The sequence below is a fragment of the Rattus norvegicus genome, chromosome 1, assembly GCF_021556685.1.
Source record: "Rattus norvegicus strain SHRSP/BbbUtx chromosome 1, alternate assembly SHRSP_T2T, whole genome shotgun sequence".
Classification (NCBI taxonomy): domain Eukaryota; kingdom Metazoa; phylum Chordata; class Mammalia; order Rodentia; family Muridae; genus Rattus; species Rattus norvegicus.
The window spans coordinates 217,216,093-217,234,121 of NC_141534.1; the positions used below are offsets into that span (position 1 = coordinate 217,216,093).

At 55.3% G+C, this 18,029-nt stretch overlaps 2 protein-coding genes across 4 annotated transcripts in view; one reads left to right on the plus strand and one right to left on the minus strand.

Moving 5' to 3' along the window:
• The window catches only part of Flrt1 (fibronectin leucine rich transmembrane protein 1), a 73,147-nt gene extending 60,243 nt beyond the window's left edge, over nt 1-12,904 (minus strand). The window contains 1 exon segment of the mRNA NM_001109160.2: nt 12,520-12,904. The gene's annotated coding sequence lies outside the window, so the exon portion shown is untranslated.
• Macrod1 (mono-ADP ribosylhydrolase 1) overlaps nt 1-18,029 on the plus strand; it is a 140,743-nt gene that overhangs the window by 94,297 nt on the left and 28,417 nt on the right. The gene's annotated exons all lie outside the window — the stretch shown is intronic.

Here is an 18,029-nt window from a genome sequence, read left to right on the forward strand (position 1 = left end):
GAGCAAGCTTTCCCAGGGAAGATACAAGAAGCCTGCAGGGAGAGAGAGCTAGACCGCAGTTCGCCCTCTCTACAGAGGACTTTACCCATGGGTCTCATACAGGCTCAGCATCAGTTCATAGATGGAGAAACTGATCCTGCACAGGCTATGAAGGCAAGCTGGTTTGCAGCCTGTCATATATAAGACCCCTAAGATGGGGCTGGAGAGATGGCTCAGTGGCTAAGAGCACTGGTTGCTCTTCCAGAGGTCTTGAGTTCAAATCCCAGCAACCACATGGTGGCTCACAACCATCTATAATGGGATCCGATGCCCTCTTCTGGTGTGTCTGAAGACAGCTACAGTGTACTCACATGCATAAAATAATAAATAAATAAATCTATTTTTTTAAAGACCCCTAAGATATCTTCATCCCCACAAGTCCCATACTCTGGCATCAACAGGCCCACCTTCTACCCTGAAGGCCTTGACACACAATAGGTTCTGGGGTCCTTCCAAGAGTAGGACTGACCTCAGTCCACCTAGTTCTCCATAATTCCCTCCATTCCCCCACCCAGCGCTTTACCCACAGAGTTCAGACAAGATACCATGATGTCAGGGGTTCAAACACAATCTACCCATCACATCCAGACAGGGGCACAGGCGACCTGGCCCATTCCTGAACAGAGGATCAGAAGTTCAAGGTCTAGGGGTTGAGGATTTAGCTCAGTGGTAGAGCGCTTGCCTAGGAAGTGCAAGGCCCTGGGTTCCGTCCCCAGCTCCGAAAAAAAAGAACCAAAAAAAAAAAAAAAAAAGAAGTTCAAGGTCTAGGACACACGAGACTCTGTCTCAAAAATCTGGAGGAGGGTTTCAAGAAGGACCAGGTCTAAGCCCCAGCCCTGGAGTGCTACAGTGCTACAACCTGTGCAAGCTCCCTAACCTTTGAGCCTCTCAGCTTGTTCAGCTCTGAATGAACAGGAGAGCTGTGTCACCCCATGGAATCTGAAAACAACAACAAATGCCTTCCAGAGCCAAACATGGCAGCGCCCCCTGCGTGGCAGGAAATCTTCCCTCACCATCAGTGCCACAACTAACCATTTCATCCTCTATATTGTCCCCATCCCCACCTGTGCCAAGTCTGGGCTCTGCTTCCACAGCTAGATCTGTGAGCAGGGTGCTCCTGGGTCCCCGCCTGGTAACACAAACCACACCCATCCCAGACTTAGGACAGATGGGGCAGGAGGTCCCCAGCCTCCCACAGATAAGGGCCCCAGTCCTGTTGACCTCTAGGGTCAGGGCAGGGGCAACATGCTGGCACAAAGGCTGAGCTGTCTGTGCCTCTGGCCTGGCAGCTGCCCGTGGCTAGCCCTTTCGCCACAAAGAGGCCTTTGAGCAGCGGCTGGCGGGAGCAGTGCTCTCCTTGAAGGCCCCCGGCTCTCACAAGCCCTGACTGTCTGGGAGTCCATCCACCAGGGAGACAGCTGCGGTGGGGGCAGGGTCCAGGCCCTGCCCTGCTCCTGGGCACATTGTCACCTCAGCCTCTTCAGCATCATCCTAGGATGCCCTGCCAGGGCAGGCAGCAGGCCTGAGATCTGGGCTTGGCCTCGGGCTGGCAGGACAGGACTTGACCCCCACAACTGTGGGCCTCCAGAGAGGCACAGGAAGTGTCTGTGGGGTTGGGACTCTGCCTTCCTGCTTCCCTTCCTGTTCTTGGCCTCAGCTTTCCCACCTGTAAAATGGAACCTCCAATTTAACTTGGACATTTCAGAGACCAAAGAGACCCTCACTTAACACTCCACTCCAGACAATGCATATAGTGAGATCTCAGAGAATGCCAGCCCAGCTGCTACCCCACCAGCCCCACAGCTGCTAGAGGTGAAAGTGGTACAGGAAGGGGTCCCAAGGCAGAGACCTGTCTGTCGTCCCCAGTACCCCTCACTCTGAGTCTCAGGTTTCTCCTCCATAAAATGGGCTGATGGGTATGGTGGCGCACACCTATATTTCAAGTACTTGGGAGACTGAAACAGGAACTGCCATGAATCCTAGGTCAGATGGGCTACAGAGCAAGTCCCAGATCAGCCTAGGCTACAGTCAGACTCAACCTCAAAACAAGCAAACAAGGGCCAATGAGACAGCTCAATGGGCACTCGCTGAGTAAGCCTGGTGGCCTGAGCTCAATCCCTGGAGCCCATGTAAATCTGCACACACACGGACACACAGGCACACACACACATTTTTAAAATATAATTAAAAAGTAGGGGTTGGGGATTTAGCTCAGCGGTAGAGCGCTTGCCTAGCGAGCGCAAGGCCCTGGGTTTGGTCCCCAGCTCAGAAAAAAAGAAAAAAGAAAAAAAAAAAAGTAAAGGGAGCAGTTTAAGATGAGCTAACGAGGGGTTGGGGATTTAGCTCAGTGGTAGAGCGCTTGCCTAGGAAGCGCAAGGCCCTGGGTTCGGTCCCCAGCTGGGGGGGGGGGGGGACAGAAGTTCTAGTTTTTCATGGATCAGTCAGGTAGGGCTTCCTGTAGGCGGTGGTGTGTGTGGCTAGCTGTGGCAGGAAGCACACGGTTAAATGCAGGTAGATGACAGCCATACTTGAGCAAAGGTGTAAGAAGAGGAGGTAAGGCTCGGGGACAAGCCAGGTCTAGGCTGGGTAGGCCCGAAAGGCCAGGCTCAAGGTTTTGGACTCAATTCCTCTAACTAGAGAGCTACTGATGCTCTCAGAGCCAGCAAGTGATCGGATTGAGCTAGACATTTTTGAAAACATCTGGCTGTGGCTGAGAGGAGGAATAAGCGGCCGTCTGCAGGGGGCCAGGCCCTCACACACTAGTGCAGCCTGAGCCTGCTAGGCCTGTGAAGGGCACGTGGGAGAGAGGAAGGTTGTAGTCCAACCCCTCCTCCTGCCCTTCTACACCCGCCATGCCTAGCAGCCCCAGGGCACTGTCACACCTAGTCCAGGGGACACTTTGGGCTGGATCTAGCCATCTTTATGCTGTCTGTTTTCTCAGCTGTCAGGAAGGGAGGGGCCTTGGCGTCTGTTTCCATAAAGCCATTCTGCCAGCTCTGTGTGTTTGGTTTTGCTTCGGTTTGCTTTTCATATAAAGGGGACAGAACCCAGAGTCTCACCTTTATCACTGACCCCGACCCCGACCCCGACCCCTACAGCCTGACGACAAGCTGCTAACTAGAAGGTTGTGCAGGAAATGACCCTGCCCTGGGCTTCCTCACTGTGGCAGGGAGTGCTGAAAAGGAAGAGAAGGTGTGCCTTTGGGGACCAGAGGTAGAAGCCATACCAAGGGGAGTGACCCATGCTGCCCCTGTCACTTGGATGCTGAGCCTAAGTTTAACTGAGGTTGGGAGGGTTAAGTGAGACTTGGGACCGACCCACAGAGCCACTGCAGCCCACAGGAAATGGTCACCTGGGCAAAGGACTACTATTGCACTGTTAGCCTTGAATTCCTTCCCACCATTTACAGAGGGATGCCTGAATTTTGGTGCTCAGGATGATGACCAGAGACCCTAGTCTGTCCCCTCAGAAGCCAACAGGGCTGCTGCTACCCAGCTCCTATGTGTGAGTCCCAGGAATGAAGCTCCCAGGGGCGCCGCACGCCACAGCTGAGGATTAGCTTGCCAACAGTGAGGGTCCTAGTGCCATCAGCTCTCCAAAGACTCAGCTCCACCCCCCACTGTGTCCACCCAGCTGCCCCTCCATGGACCCTCCCTCCCTACTCTGGGACTGGGTCTGAGAGAGATCCAGCAGCCAGAGCGAGTGTGGCACATCCTCAGGAGAGCTGCCCAGCAGCCCAGCTCGGGCTGCAGAAACTGGCGGAGTAAATAATGACATTTCCCCCTCTCCTCGCTCTTCGCCCCTTTCCCTTCCACAAATAAATTATCAACATGCCCAGGTCCCGGCGGAGTGGAGCATATCTTGGGGAACAATGAAAAAGCTTTTAATAGGATTCCAGGAGCTGCAGCCACTCGTTCGCCACCCTAATGGAGATTGCTCTGTGACCGCAGGCCACTAGCGCCCTCCCAGGACCCTTGCTGCCCAGCTCCTCCCCAGGGCACCAGCAGCGAGTGGCACAGCCCAGTCGAGCCACCTGCTGACGTCACAGGCCAGTGGTGTCCTCAGCAGAGTGAAATACCACCCATTGTCCCTCTTCCTCAGTGTTACCTTTGCAGCCGACTTCATTCCTCTGTAAATCCTTACTTTACCCCCAGGATACTCTGATCCCATCATATATTGAAGGGAAATGGAGAGCCGGTGCTGTGAGTTGTCATATGCTGGCTGTGTGACTTCAGTCTGGTCACAGTCTCTGACTAACCCTCAGTTTTCTGCTCTTTGAAATGGGGCAGTTCTGAGGTCTGATGAGAGATTGTATTTTTTTTAATTTTTTTATTTATTTTATGCATATGAATACACTGTAGCTGTCTTCAGACATACCAGAAGAGGGCATCAGATCTCATTACAAATGGTTGTGAGCCACCATGTGGTTGCTGGGATTTGAACTCAGGACCTCTGGAAGAGCAGTCAGTGCTCTTAACCACTGAGCCATCTCTCCAGCCTGAGAGAATGTATTCTTTAGAGTCTGTACTTTGGGAGTTATGCAATGTGTGTGTGTGTGTTTATATAGTAAGCCCTCAGTGACAGTAGCACGCTGGTCCCAACACTTAAAAACTACCAAGTAGATCCAACAGGGTCCCTTTTGGCTTAACTCCAGGAAGCCATCCTTAGCAAAAAGTGACATCCGGGCTTCACACTCTGTTTCCCACTAACGGCTCTGTCCCCCGCCATGTCCTCAGGGGTCAGGTCCTCTCCAGGGAGTTCCCAATACCCTCCTCTTCACCCTCTTCATCACGACCTCGGCCTTCAGGGTACCATTGATTCTGCTATGTGCTACCTCTGGGTACCAGACCTGAGCAGCTCAGCAAATGCCCCATGGGCCAACCTACTGGGGACTGTGGGGTGTTGTAGAGGCAGGAGGCTAGCTCTCTGGAGCCCTGGGGAGGTCAATGTCCTGGCACTGCACCCAGCGTGGTCTGGTCTATCTTTTGAGTTCAGGAACCTCCGCCATGTTCTCGCAAAGGCCTACAGCATGCAGTCTTTGTATGGACCCCAAATGTGTGCTTGGTTGCCCCATTTTATTGGTGCGGAGACTGAGGCAGAGAAGGAAAGTAGGGTAACGAGGGCACTCAGCTGACTAGTGACAGGCAGGATTTGAACCCAAGGCCAGTACCCAGCACTGTTATTCCACTCCCTGGCTGTGTGGCAGCAACCCATCCATATGGCCTTGGGCAATGCTTGCCTTTGCTCTGTGTCTCACTCTCTTCTCAGTAGGAAGCAAGCAAAACCCTGCCAAGTCAGAATGCCCTGGAAGCTGAGGTGTGGTGATGCCCGGGTCCTCACTAACCAAGTCTGAGGGGGAGTTGAGAGCTCAGGTGACAGATCTGGTGATGACACTGGGACCCTTGGAGGCCGTACTGTTGAGTTGAGTGGGGAGCCGAGACTGTGAGCAGGGTAGTGTGCCATCTGCCTGCCTGGGGCAGACCCTCTCTGACATCTTGTTCCTTTGTGTTCAACACCACTCCAGTGACAGGCCCCAGGTACAAAGACCATCACTATCCAGGGCAAGCCAGTGAGGGCCGGGGGGCAGCAGTGACCTGCGGGCAGAGAGGTGGCTCACCCTCCAGAGCTGGCTCAGGATGGCTCGGGGAAGGCAGCCTGGGAGAGTCCTATGCTCCAGTGAATGCAAGAGCCTGCATGTAAAGGCAAGCGTGTTCACTGCATGTAAAGGCAAGCGTGTTCACTGGAGAAATGTAAACCTGGGCACAGCTGCCTTGAGCTCCGACCTGGCCAGGGGCCTGGGACTTAACCAGACTCCACCCACATACTGCCTGAGAAAAGGAACAAGGGTGGAAGGGAACCTCACTTGGATCCCACTGACCCCTACTCAGTCACCCAGGTCAGTGACAAGAACCACTGCATCCCACCCCATACTTTAACTAGACCAGATAACTTCAGTTCAGCTACATTCCCATGATCCTCTGCAACCTGCCACTCCCCTGGGGTAGGATGATGCCGCTGGACAGGTCCCACATGGAACCCAGGGTCGTGGGTCCCTTGGGCAGGTCAGTCTGCTGGCATACCCTGAACTCACCACAGGCAGGTCACGCACAGAAGCCTAAGGTTCAACAGCCTTGTCTAGAACCCTGAGAGCCAGCAGTGAGCATGACACCCAGGACCCTGCTCTGCCCCATCCTCCCTGCTCCTCCAGGCAGCCCTTGGAACACTGCCCCCAGGAAAAGCCCATCCTGGCGCCCACACCCAGCAGCAGTGTTTGAGGACACTTCCCAGGCGTCGCCTGTGGGGGAGGGGTGGAAAGTGGAGGGCTGTGGGGACAGGTTCGACTAGAGCAATTCGCTTCTGGAGATAAATGCCATTTCCTTCTAAGTCATCCCCCTCTCTCTTCTCTCCTTCTCTTGTGAACGATCTCCCTCTCTCTCTCTCTCTCTCTCTCTCTCTCTCTCAGTTTGCTAAATCTGTTGTAATCTGGTGCCAACGATTAATTCAGGCAGAAGGAGGGAAAAGGGAGTGGGAAAAAAAAAAACGGCCGCCACAGAGCATCGTCTTCAGCCTCCTAGGCAGGAGCAGCCAGGGCTAGTGCCTCGTGACCCCAGCCTCTGTTACAAAGCCCTCCCACCCTCCCTGCTGCTCACCACAAAGCCTGATGCATCTGGGCCCCCAGTCTGAGTTCTGTGCTCTGCTTGGGAGGCAGTGTCCCCTAGTGGTTAGCTGAGCCCTGCACAGCTGGGGCCTGGTACCTCAGAAGACCTCCTCCCTGGTGCCTTCACCCCTTCATCGTTCGAATTAAGCCCCCCCCAAGCCCCACTTCTTGGCCCAGCACCCCCAGCCCCTACCTGGAAGCCCCTTAATCACCAGATGCCTTAACTCTGTATCATGGCCACTGCCCTTGTCATGAAGAAGCCCAGCAGGCCCTAGACAGCCCATCACTGTGCAAACACAGACACAGCTTTCAGTAGAGGGAACCCATCAGGCTGAAGCCCTAAATGGGCCAGCCTGGGTATCCCCAGACAGGAAGATCAAGAAGACAAGCCATCAGTTCCAGTCCCCGTGCAAAGACCTGAGGTCATCTGCCTTAGGACAGCCCTGAGTCCCTTTGCCCATAAGTCTCTCATTCCTGTCCTTCCTGGTGACTCACCTTACCTGTCTTTCTCCAGACACATCCTCTCCAAAAGCCTCCTCCACCCAAGCCTTCCAGGTGGGAGGGTGTGTGTGGCTGAGGTCTGACCCCCACACTTGGCTGCCAGCTGCCCAGGGGTACAGGGTTTTGCTCTTATCACTGTTTTGAGATAGGGGCTCACTGTGTAGTCCTGGCTGACCTTGAACTAAGTAGCCCATGCTGCCTGGAGTCTTCTGAAACCCTTCTGACTCAGCTCCCCAAGTGATAGGATTACAGACGCGCACTATGGTGCCCAGCTTTAGGACCCAGCTTTAGGACCACCTTTTTGTTTACTTTAAAAAAAGAAAGAGGAGGAGGAAGAAGAGGAGGAGGAAGAAGAGGAGGAGGAGGAAGAAGAGGAGGAGGGAGAGGAGGAGGAAGAAGAAGAGGAGGAAGAAGAAGAGGAGGGGGGAGAGGAGGAGGAGGAAGAGGAGGAGGAGGAAGAAGAGAAGGGGGAGGAAGAAGAGGAGGAGGAGGAGGAAGAAGAGGAGGAGGGAGAGGAGGAGGAAGAAGAAGAGGAGGAGGGAGAGGAGGAGGAGGAAGAAGAGAAGGGGGAGGAAGAAGAGGAGGAGGAGGAGGAGGAAGAAGAGGAGGAGGGAGAGGAGGAGGAAGAAGAAGAGGAGGAGGGAGAGGAGGAGGAAGAAGAGGAGGAGGAGGAGGAGGAAGAAGAGAAGGGGGAGGAAGAGGAGGAGGAGGGAGAGGAGGAGGAGGAGGAAGAAGAGAAGGGGGAGGAAGAGGAGGAGGAGGAGGAAGAAGAGAAGGGGGAGGAAGAGGAGGAGGAGGAGGAGGAAGAAGAGAAGGGGGAGGAAGAGGAGGAGGAAGAGAAGGGGAGGAAGAGGAGGAGGAGGAGGAGGAAGAGGAGGAGGAAGAGGAGGAGGAAGAAGAGAAGGGGAGGAAGAGGAGGAGGAAGAAGAGAAGGGGGGGAGGAGGAGGAGGAGGAGGAGGAGGAGGAGGAGGAGGAGGAGGAGGAGGAGGGGTTTCACTTTGTAGCTCTTGGCTGGCCTGACACTAGCTATGTAGACCAGACTGGCCTCCAACTCACAGGGATCTACCTGCCGCTGCCTCTGCCTCCTGAGGGCTGGGACAGAACTGCTTTTGTTCTGGACTCTTGTCCAAGAGCCCAAAACTAAACCTGGCTAGTCTTAGTTCTCATAAGTGGATGAACACATGAAGGAACAAGCTGGAAAGAAGGGAATACAAACTGAATAAGACGGATGTGTCTTATTCTCAATGTCCCTTCCCCTGGGACCTCTTCTAAGTCCTCCCCCCATGTCCACCACCTCAGCCTCTGCTGAGGACACACCCACAAACGCCATGGTGGGAGTCCCAGAGCCAGGGCTGTAGTAAATACAACAAATATCTTTCCAGGGAGCAAGTGGAAGCCCCAGGATCCTGACATCATCTGCTGAGTGACTGGCCCTGGGGAGCAGCTGGGCTCTGGGGGCCAAAGGCAAGTCACAAACAAAGCTACCCAGCACACAGGCAAACACAGGCCTGCAGACACAACCACCCTGGACCCTGCTGTCCAGCTGCTGCCAGGGAACACCAAGCCCGCCGGGAGTAGGGAGCAAGGTAGAAGGACCGTTGTTTCCTTTGTCAACCCTGGCCATCCAGGCTGCCTCTCCCAAGCCCTTGCCAATACTGGGTGACCCCCTCTTTACAGCAAATGACAGAATCCAACTACCCAGGCCCAGGACAGAGTCAGAACTGATGGGGCAGTCTGGGTTCTAGGAGAGGTATGCCCAGACAGACAGAGTCACATAGACAGAGCCCAGACAGTGTCACATAGAGGGCCAAGAACAAAGCCAGGACTGAGGGTCATACTACCCCATATCCAAAGCCCTGGGCTTTCCCTCCTGGGAAGCTCAGACTGGCAAAGTCTCCTTACCTCAGGACCATGCCCACCCTGTCTCTCATACAGCACAGCTCACGATGTGCCTCAAGTTGAAACTCCTCCTGTGGCCTTGGATCTTCCCACTGTCACTTGGACCAGGAGGTACTGGTGTAGAGAACCCTGATATCAGGAGGCATTGGTGACTGTGATAGGGACCTAGCAGTCCTGCCTGCTTCTCCAAGGCCTAAGAAGCAGTAAGTACATGCCCACAGCGAAGGTGGGAGCAGACTACAAGGGACTCAAGTTGCTAAGCATGAACTCTGCTGGAGACTTCCAGGGTTCACCCTCACAGTGGCTGCCCCAAAACAGGCTCCATTACTGCCTCACTTCCCAGGTGAGGAAGCCCAAGCCCACAAAGGTCAGTCTTGCTGAAGGCCATCTGGCCAGGCAAAGGGTCCTTCCCAGAAACCACCTAGCTCCCCAAAACATGATGCCCTGGGATGACAAGATGTTTGATGTCATTTCCAGACCCTGGGATGAGCCAGCTCAGTAGGATACCTCCTGGCACAGCTCCTGCAAGCCCCACCTCCAAGAACAGGCCACTTTGCAGGCCTGATAGAGTGTCAGAGCTAACTGGAAAGGGGTGGCCAACAAGTCCCCAAGTCCTAAGGGGCATGCAATGAAACCCCTGCCCAGCTCCCTGGCACTGTGGCTGCCTGGTGCCACTTGCCTGCATAGTATCTGCACAGGAGAAGGTGGCTATGCCCAACTACCTCAAGAGGTCTGGTCACCACAATTTCCCTGCAGCAAAGCAGTGACCCTTTTTTTTTTAGGGTTTCTCTGTGGAGCCCTGGCTGTCCTGAAATCCCCTTTGTGGACCAGGCTGTCCTCAAACTCAGTGATTCATGAGGCTCTGCTGGGATCAAAGGCGGGCACCACCACGCCCTGCTAAGCATCTGCCTTTTTACATCAGCCATAGCACTGGGCCTTTGCTAGCAGCAGCCTTCTCGAGGTCTGCCTGTCTCTTAAGACACCTGAGGAGTCTGGTCCACCAGAGGCTCCAGTCCCTCTCTGGCCGACTTTACCTAGCACCTCTTTCCCAGTCATTTGGCACACTGTCTTGCCCTGCTCTCTCATTTTTGAGTCATGATGCTCATCCCTCCCCACAGGTCATAGCTATACCCTTCTTGGCAGGTGGGTTCCCAGAAGGGAGGCCACAGACCTGGGGCAAATAGTATAGCAAGCAGCATAGGCTAGGTCACTAGGACTCAGCTCTGTGAGTCTCCAGGCCAAGCCCCTGCCTGCATAGCCTGGGCACAGGTGAAATGATGCAGACGTGGCCCTCCTGCCTCTACTACCTCTTCTTAAACAACCTGAGTGGGGGTTGGGGATTTAGGTCAGTGGTAGAGCACTTACCTAGGAAGCGCAAGGCCCTGGGTTCGGTCCCCAGCTCCGAAAAAAAGAACCAAAAAAAAAAAAAAAAACCTGAGTGGATCTGGGGGGGACGGACCCTGAGGGACTCTGAGGGAGACACAGTTGCTAAAAGCCCACATGAAGCTAGCTGTATGGAGGAGTATGACCCCTTAAACTGCCAATATCTCTATACATTCTGCCCTTGCAGACCCCTGAGCCAAAGAGCAGGGCCATTAAAGACTTGTAGCAAGTGCACATGCATGTTACAAAGTAGCCCCTGTTCTCCACTGAGGTCTAAGGAGTAGTTATAGCAGCCATCTGTAACAGGACAGAAACACCGAGGCACACAGAGGGAGGACTTGCAAGGTAGAGTGTGATATATGGACCCAAGTAGCCACATGGACTAAGTGAGGTCAGGATGGCCATCATCTCTGCGTGTGGGCTGCTGAGCACAGCCTGCCTGCCTTCCAGTCTCCTGGGAGGTTTTGCCTATAATCTTTCAGAGAAGCAAGGTGGGATATGCATGCCTAGTTCCTCCACTCCCCCTCCCCCACATGCATACACTCAAAAAGCAAGCCTGTCTCACTTCCCGCCTGGCCTGTAGCCCTGTCGATCTCAGCTCTTCCTACCCCACATCCCTAGACCTCCCAGGGACCCTTCACAGCCAACCCAGTCAGGCAGCATCTCCTCCCAGGGACTGGCCCTGGCAGCCTGGGCCATTTCCATTTTAAACCTTCGGAGGAAGCCCTGAGCAGTCGCCCACGGCAGGCACCAGCTGACAGGTGATGTTTGTGCCTCTCCTCCTGGGGCTGGCAGGAAGACACGCAGTTGGCTTTCAACTCCAGAAACCTGAGCCTGGAGCCCCTGTGTGCAGCCGCCTTCCCCCGTGCTTGCAGGGAGGGGAGCCCCAGCCCACATCCCTCTTCCAGGAGACTCAGAGGTCCTAGGTCCTGCTTTGCGTACACCCACGCTCCCATCGAGACAACCTTCCCCCAACTCCTAAGCTACCTAGGCATGGAAAAGGGTGGGGCTGGTCTTCATCCCCCAAAGGATGCAAGAACGGAGATGAGACAAGGCTGGACCTTGTCACCCCTCACCTCTGTTCCTGTGCCTTGGCTTTATTTATTCATATCAGACCTCTCACTTGGGCCTCCAGGGCCTGGCACACCCCAGCTGAGCTGTGTTCTCTCTTAACCATATGCCCGGGAGAGCTTGGAAGCCCTCCCGGGGCCCCAGGAAGCCTGGAGCAGCTCCCTGATGTCGCTGCTTCACAACTTTGTCCTCCTCAGAGAGCTCTGATCAACCACGGCTCCCTGCAGCTGGGCAGCAACGCTCCCCAGCTTTCCGCCCCTGGGCCTCGGATCCCCACGAGGAGGGGCGTGCTCGCGGTCTATTGCCGCCTTGTCTAGGGAGCTGGGAGGTGGGGGATCCTGCGCTGTGCCCCCAGCCCGTTAGTCCCTCCGTTCCACCTTTGCAGCCGCCAGGTGCACAGTCTCAGCCCCCGCCGGCACCAGGCTGCCAGTCCACAGCGCGCGCAGGGAGGGAAGTTGGAGGCTGCCTATGCCCCCCTTGAAGTCGTTTTAAAAATAAAACCTCGCTCTAACCGTGACTCACGCGGCTAGTGGGGACGGGAACGCGGCGCCGGGGCCGGCCCGCTGCCCTCGCCAAGCTCGCCCCTCACCCTCCTTTTCCCGGGTGCGGGGCAGGAGCTGGGACCGACCTGCTCAGCTCGTCGGCCCCCGCGGGCCCCGCTGCCATCCCCCGGGCACAGCCAGGGCTCGGCTTGGGGCTGCAAGCGAGCCCCCGCCCTTTCCAGCCTCCGCTCAGGGGAAAGGAGCCGCGGGCCGCGAACCCCGCGCCTCCCGGCGGCCGGGCCAGCATCACCCGCTCTGGGTTCTTGACTCCCGACCCCCTACTCCCCGAATCCCAAAAACTGTACGTCCCCCACCACACCGGACCGACTCCGGCGGCGCGATCCGGCCCGATGCGTGCAGCGCGGCCCCCGCCCCGCACGCCCCAGCGCCCTGTCCCGACCCCCGGCCCGCGCAGCTTGCCTTACCTGCGTAGCGGCCGGGGAGGCGGGTCTCCTCGGGAAACTTTGCGGCGACGGCTGGAGCCTCAGGGGTTATTCCAAGGAGCGGGCGGGAGCCCCAGCCGGAGGGCACCCAGGGGGGCCGGGGAGAGGAGCCCCCGGCGCGCGACGGAGCTCTGTGGCGGGCCCGGGGCGCGGGGCGCGCGGCGGCGCATCTGCCCAGCGAAGCGGCGGGAGGAGTGCGCGGGGTGGCGCCCGGCGGCTGGGTGCGTGTGCCCGGGCTGTGCGCTCAGCGGGGCGAGGGCAGCGGCGGTGACGGCGGCGGCGGCGGCGGCGAGCAGGGCGCGGGGAAGCAGGCTGTGCGGCCGCCTCTCCCCTCGCGGCGGCGGCGGCGGGGCTGTGCGTGCAGCGCGGAGCGGGGAGGGAGGGAGCGGAGAGGGAGGCGGCGGGCGGGGAGAAGGCGGCGGGGGCGGGGGCGGGGGCGCCGCGCTGCGCACTGGCCGGCGGGACCCGGAGCGGGAGGCTGCGCCGCCGCGCGGGGACTCTGGCCCAGCCCGGGAGAAACGGCGTCCGTGCGTCCCCCTCCTCCTAGCCTCTGCCAAAATGTCTGGGATGGGGGTGGGGGAGGACGAGTTGGGGAGCTGGTCCCCCCTAGGGACTAGGGGGAGGGAGGCTCCCAACACCAGTCTCAAGGGCTAGAAGGAGGATGGCAAGAGAAAGGGGTTCTGACTCAGGCGTCTCCTCCCCCTACATCGATCCTCTCAGCACCTACTCATTCATCTGTCCATTCATTCATTCATTCGTCCGTCCACTCGAACATTCATTCACAAACAGAACCCACCTACTCTGCGTGCTCAGGTAACCCCATTCCTTCTTGCCAGGTGCCCCTTTCCCTGCTCAGACAACCCTCCCCTCACTTGAGTCCCTCCTGCACAAGCCCTCTCTAAATTCTTTGCTTTTCTTTGAGTAGGACCCCCTTCCCCAAATGGCTGGCCTTTGAACAACTTAGCTATCCTCTAAACCTCTGTGTCCTGAGTATAAAATGGGAGCATTAGCCCCTAGGCTCCTGGAAGGTTGAGGAGGATGGGGGCGGGGCTGACAGACGTCGTTTAAGGGAAAGTTGTATGTGCCCTGGGGACGCAGGGATGGATGAACTAGACAGTTATTTAGCAGGGAAAGTACCCATACGAAGCCTTGGGAACACTAACATCTCTGTGCCCAGCCTCACCTACGCCGTGCAGACCTTGTGACAGAACTGGGTGGTCCCTTACAGACTTAGTTTTCCCCTTGGGTGCTACCTACTCTGGGTGAGTCCTCAACTCTGCTTAGACTACCTGTGAATCTTCCCCACAGCTCCCGGACCCATCCCTAGACCTCCATAATCTGTCTAGGACCCTACCTGCAGACCCACTCCAACGTCTCGCATCCCACCACCCCAACTCTAGGACCTTCCAGAAGCCCAGCCCAATCTGTACTTCTTTCCCTTGCTCCTGAGGGATGGCAAACTGCCTGTCTAAAGCTGCCTGTGTCACTAAGCCTTGTCTAACCCCTCCCCAGCAGTCTTTGCCCCTTCCCACCTCTCCTCCTCACCTCCCAGCTCCCTTTCTTCCTTCCCTCCCTGGGTTTGTACTCAATTCACTGAACAGCTATTTTTTTTCCTCCCAATTTTTATTTATCGCCCAAACAGCATTATACCAACAATAAAGGAAGGGGAAAAAAATCACCCACAATGCCACCATCCTGTGGCGTCAACAGCTTCCCTTCCGGGCTCGTCCAGGCACAAAGCTGGCCATAATTTTCACAGAACTGTGGTTTCCGTTCTACCTGCCTAGACCCCCAGATGGACTCGGGGCTCCAGGGCTCCATCTCCACTATTCCTCCATTGTGTCTCTTAGCATGTGGCTTAGAAATTGTGTCTTCCTCCTTTCCTAAAACAACCCCCCTTCCCCTCCCTGCCACCCCATGCCAGGCACCAGGCTGGTGCCAAGCAAGCATTTGGCCTTGTACTGAGGTGGATAGTATGGATGGGGCTTGACTTGACATATCACACTTAGATATCAAAATATCACCTTCCCAATTGTGGCTTTAATGGTTATGTGATGTTCCTTCCCGCTGATGAACTGTAACTGGCTTAGCAGGATCTCCTGCACACAGTTCAGGGAAGCTCACTCTGTTGGGTACCAGCTAGGACACCAGGGAGACCACCATGAACCAGGTTGCACTGGATTCAAAGCTGGGATTCCAGAAAGGTTACCCAGGACATAGTCATCCCTGGACAAGAGCTATCTGAAACAGGTTTCTCCATGTGACCCAGAGACTAGGGCCAAGTCAGCTGTGACACCAGAAAACTTCCTAGAAACAGTGGCTGTTCTCCTGGGGCTTGGGGTTTAGGGGTGGCGGGCAGGAGAAGGATTGCAGATCAGGTGCAGCTCCTGCCGCCCATTGCAGAGATGAATGCCATAGTGAGAATACCCAGGTGCCACTGAGGAAGAACTCTTGGTCGGAGCTGGGGATCAGAGTCAGGAAGACCATGAGGGAAGAGGTTGACAGGGACCACCAAGCTGGTGTGCACAGACCTATGGACTATGTAGGAACTTCACTCTGGGAGAAGTGGGGCATCAACCAAAGACTGTAACTCCAGGACAGTGAGATGGCAGCTGAGATCAGTGAATATAGTTTGTTCAGTCCACAAACACGTGGTGAAGCACAGTGTGTTCTAGGCTACAGGAGGACACAGGATGATGGTGAAGGATAGAGTTAGTCCTGGGAGCGGGGCTCTCAGCATTGACAGCAGTCACCTAGTGACACTTGGTGACTTCAGCCTTGAGTTCTCCAAGCCCCAGTTCCTCCACTGGGGAGGAACAATAACCAGAACAACGTCCTGCAGTCCTGCAGCTCAGAGTAGGCCCTCCCACCAGGCACCAAGGTCAGCCTGGCCCTGTCCGCAGCCTCCTCTCCCCAGCCTCTCAGCCACCACTTACCCTCTTAGGGGTGGGGGTGTGGCTTCAGTTCCACAGATTGTGCAGCAGCCAGTGACCCTCAGCACTGTCCCATCCTCCAATTTCTTATGCTAATGAGGCCACCACAGACTTCCCAGGGCTAACGTGACAGTCAGGAAAGATCCTAAGATGTTTTCTATACCACGAATTGCCTAGACTTGGCATTATTAGACTGTTGTCAGCCAAGGCTGGGCCAGTCTTAGCCTGTTCTGGGCTGGGGAAGGATAGGATCTCTCCCACTGCACATTTCACCCAGCATCACCTGGGACCTCCTCTCTGGGGATTCCAGAGACTCATGGTCACTGATGACCTGGCCTCTCTGAGCTCCAGTGATGCCCAGGGCATTCAGGGACATTTATGTGGATTTGTGAGCTTATGGGCTATGGGGTAGCTATGCACACTGCTTCAGGAACTCCTGGCTGGCACACCAGCCCTCACCTTCCAGCAACACTTCTGGTCCAGGTCTCAGCTCCACCGTGCAGCTTCCCTTCTGCCACCCTTCGCTAAGAGTTCCTGTTGGCAGAGTACTGAGGGTTGAAGCTTCTCACAGACGGTAAGGTAGAGGACTGGGGTGGTGTGTGAGTCTCAGGGTAGTCTTGGAGAGCAAGACCCTCAGTGTAAGATAAGGCCCTAGAGAGTGGGATCCAGGAGCAACCAGAGAGCATACGTCCAATATGATGAGGCCTACAACTGAAGATGGGGACTAGGACAAGGGGACCTTGAAGAAGGTTAAGCCAGGGGCAGCTGCTGGCCAGGATCCATCCACTGAGCTGGCTCCTGTCTGAGTTGAGCCCCACTGATCCCTGAGACAAGGGCCCCACTTTTTTTACTCTCTCTCTTCCAAATGACTTGCCCATAAACCAAAGCCTGGTTATCCCCTCCACCGAGTCTCTCCCTGACTCCTTGTCTTTCTCCTTGTTGGGGCTATAAGTAAATACCATGGCCTGGGTAATTTATAAAGAAAAAAGGTTATTTAGTGAAAGGGCACATCTAGTGTAGGTGTTCTTGCTTATGATGATTCTACCATATCACGTGGTAAGACAGAGCAAACTAGCCAATGTATGTCTTTTTTCCTTCTCTTTCTTGTTTGTATGTGTTGTTTTCTCTTTGAGACATAGCCTCACACAGCCCATGCTGGCCTCAAACTGTCTATGTAGACAAGGATGACCTTGAACCCCTGATCCTCCTGCCTTCACCTCCCTCACCACACCTGGCTGTTTCTCTCTCCTTAAAAAGCCACTAAGTCGGGGCTGGGGTGTAGCTCAGTGGTAGAGCATCCTGAACTTCAAAAAAAAGGGTGTGGGGGCACTAATGCCATCATAAAGGTCCTATGACCTCCTCTAACCCTAGTTGTAGTCCAGAGACCAATACCTCTAAACACCGCTTTAGAGATTAAAATGTTTTATTCTATCTTTCCTGTGCTAGAGAAGGAAAGCCAGGGCCTTCTGAGTGCTAGGTCAGCAGTCTAACACAGAGTTACAGTTGAACGACGGTCCTTGGTTTTGTTTTCAGATCAAACTAGGGCTGGCCTTGAACTCCTGCCCACTGGGATTGCAGGTGTGTCCCCGTGCCCCATTTGTGCTGGGGATGGAACCCAAGGCTTCAAACGCACTAGGCAAGCACTTTGCTAACTGAGCCACATCCTCAGTGTCCTCCACATGAGCCTTGAAGGACAAGGACTACAGCGATAGTATTTCCTTGTTTGTATATTGTATGTGTGGGTTCAAGTGTGGAGCTCAGAGGACAACTTCCAAGAGTCTGTCTGTCCTTCCAGCAAGTCATTAGGCTTAGCAGCAGCTACCCCTACCCACTGAGCCACCTCACTGACTTTGGTGGTCTGTCATTGAGTTTCTCTTTGTGACAGGCTCTTGTGCCTTTTGTGACCCCACTTTTTTTTTTTGGTTCTTTTTTTTCGGAGCTGGGGACCGAACCCAGGGCCTTGCGCTTCCTAGGCAAGCGCTCTACCACTGAGCTAAATCCCCAACCCCGTGACCCCACTTTTTTATCTGTTAGACAGCACCCTCCCTTATCAGAATCCAGGTAGCTGATAGAGTCATGCCTTCCTCCTGGATCACAGTAAATTAGCAGATGTCACAGTGAGTTAGGCCCAGGACCTCTAGATTCTGGGATGAGTGCCTTGGGAGCTCTTGCTCCTTTTGCCTCTGGCCATATGAGCCAGGGGTCTGATGTCCCACAAGTTTATAGGCCTACCAACAGGGACAGCACTGTCTGCTGATGCTAAATAAAAGGACGGTCATCATGCGGAGCCAATTCAGGCAGCAGTGACAAAGCCATCCCAAGGCCAGCTGTGATCATAACACCACTGGGACACAGGAACCACTGGGAACCACTTAGAATGACTGTTCCAAGGACAGAAGTGTCCAGATCCCAACTCAACTATCAGGGTGTGTGCAGGGCAGAGTCTTGGTGTGTGTGTGAGGGCATTCATTGGGACAGCTGGGAGAAAACTCCAGAAACTATCAGAAAACAGGCTTGTGCTGGAGACAGGATTTTTCTGACAGCCTGTCTCTCCAGAAG